Source organism: Gossypium raimondii, chromosome 5 (assembly GCF_025698545.1).
Source record: "Gossypium raimondii isolate GPD5lz chromosome 5, ASM2569854v1, whole genome shotgun sequence".
Classification (NCBI taxonomy): Eukaryota; Viridiplantae; Streptophyta; class Magnoliopsida; order Malvales; family Malvaceae; genus Gossypium; species Gossypium raimondii.
The window spans coordinates 46295854-46298736 of NC_068569.1; positions in this window are offsets into that span (position 1 = coordinate 46295854).

A 2883-nucleotide genomic window follows, 5' to 3' on the forward strand; every position below is an offset into this window, starting at 1 on the left:
TCCCATTGTGCATGTCTCTGATGTTGAGAAAGAAGAGGACTCAAGGGACGTTGAGGAGTGTATGTGAAGGATTGATAGCCTGGTCGAGGGTGACGTCATTACTGGTCAAGAGGCACCTGTTGTTGGGTAGGAAGTTGATGTGGAAGAGAAAGACGTCTGTGTTGAAGTTATGAACGAAAAGGTTGAGGAAGAAAATACTAAGACAGAAGCTACTGAGAAAGAATCTGTTGAGGACATTGTCAATGCATCCAACTTTATGGATACAACTAATGATAATCTAGAGCAAGATGGAGCTAGACCGGTAGAAGCTGCAGAGGTAACAAGTGAGGAGCACCATAATTCGTTGGGGCAATCGATGATGTTGGGGCAGCACCAAAAACTGATGAACGATCCGAGGACCGTGCGAAGCCCAAAAAAAAAAGAAGAGAAAATGCTCCAAAGTAAAAAGTACAAGAAGGAGGACAAAAAGATGAGGAAGAAGAAGCATCGTGCAACCACATTGATGGCTGAGGAAAACTGAGTTAGTTTATTTTAATTTTTAGCTGTAGTATTCATGCATTGCATGTAGCTGTAATTTTCATTTTGTTAGTGAACATTGTCGTTGCATTTTTATTGTCATCACATTTTAATCTTAGTGCATTGGGGACAATGCAAACTTTATGTTTGGGGGAATGCATATGGGGATTGGAAATACACCCACATTTCAATTTTTTTTAATATTAATGAAGCATGCAAGGTTTATTTGTGGTTAAAGCAAATGTGTTGAAAATTTTTGTTACATTCGATGCTAAATTCTTGAATCATGTGAACTATCAATGAATGAGTTAGATAAATTCGACTGAATTTTGTATCTTCAATTATTTGATGAATGATTTAGACTATATTAGTAATGGATGACTAGTAGCATTCCTTGAATATTAAATGAATCTGCCTTTTACAGCTACTCATATGTATATATAGTTATGAATAAGAGACACTCCAAAGTGGGTGTATTGTGAAATGTTAAAAAGGGAACACTCTAATGCAAGCATTAGAAAAATGAATCTAGCCAAAGGCTGTCGCTGCATGAGTGTGTTGGTGCAATTACGTACTCCCTAGGGGTTTGTTGCACTCCATCGTTACTTCTCAGGAACAAGGGTACAGTAATTCAATGATATCCCATTTTCAAAAACATATATTGTACAATAAATGTTGTATTGGTAAATAAAATTTAGGATTTGAAGCATGATGCTGGTTTTGATGAAGATGCAATCTTAGTCATTCTTACTTATTTATTGTTGATACAATATTCTGTCATCTGAATGTGAATCATTCATTGGAATTTTAGGTGATTCAAGTTGCTAGAATGATCATTTACCTTAGTGAATTCTTGTGTAGCCTTGCCAGTTTCTGTTTTACTTGAGACAAGTAAAAACTCAAGTTTGGAGGTGTGATAAAACTAGAAAGAACATATGTTTTCTCCCTACTTATTAGTTAATTTGTTCCTTTTTAGTTATCTTTAGCACATATATTAGTATTTTCAATTCAATAATTCACATTTTATGACTCAATAGATCTTAGCTAATTTACCCTTAATTTTGTCATATTTTGGTACTAATGTTGCTGCATGAGTAATTTCAGATTCCACCTGGAATTGTCGTCGCACTTGATAGCTATCTGAATAGGAACAAAAATGCGTGAGTTGTCTAGTCTAGTACAACTAACTTGTACGTATAGAGGCAGCGTGATTCTGATGAAAAGACACCTGGGCTATTTGGGGAAAAATATAAATATTCACATAGAAAGAAAAAATAGGGGAGAGAGATTTTTGGATCATCTTCTTCAACTTATCCCTTGAAGCTTTCGGCTATGACATCTTAAGCTTCGAAGAGTAAACCGACATGAAATGGATGCAGCTTAGCTCTTGACGAGAAGCCCTGAGTACGACACAAGAAGGAATAGATAGATTCAAGTCGAGTTGTCCAGGAATAGTATTATCCACTTGTTTCTTTTATTTTTCTTTTCTAAACACTGGTGATTACTTTCTATTTCATGTTAGTATAGAAGTTCACATGGTTTCTGGGTTAATTGTTATTTTATTCAATCTTGCTTGTTGTATTTAAGAACAACATGACCATATATTATGTATGTAATAGGTTTGTTATTAAGGTTCATGCATTGCTATAACATATCACATTTTCAGGTTGCTAAGAGGGTGCTAAGATATATCAAAGGGACTGCCAAATTTGGCGTTTGGTTTATAAAAGCAGATGTATTGAAGCTTGTAAGCTATAGTGACAGTGATTGGGGCAGGATCAGTAAATGATATGTGAAGCACCTTTTGATATCTCTTCTCACTTGGTTCTAGCGTGTTCTCCTGGAGTTCCAAGAAGCACCAAATTGTTGCTCAATCCAAGGGTGAGGTGGAGTATGTGGCAACACCAGCAGCAATCAACTAAGTAATTTGGTTGAAAAAACTTCTAAGTGACTTGAATCTTATACATGATGAAGCAACACAGATTTTGTGTGATAATCAATATGTTGTTGCAATTGTGAAGAACCCTTCCTTCCATGGAAAAATAGAACACTTCAAGATCAAGTACCATTTTGTGAGGGAAGTTGAATAGAACAAGGAAGTGACTCTATTTTATTGCAATACAGAGAGACAGTTGGCAGACATTCTAACCAAGCCTTTTGGAATAACGAGGTTTGAGAAGTTGAGGAATGAAATTGAAATTTGCAGTATGAAGACCAATGACGAGTATTGTGAGATGGCCATTCATGCAACAGCTCACACATATGGTAGACAAGAAAAGTGTGAACAAATCAAGCAGTCCCGCAGACAACAATGGTGTGAGTCATCTAGCTGACAAGCCAAATGCAAGAAGAATGGCAGACTCTTAG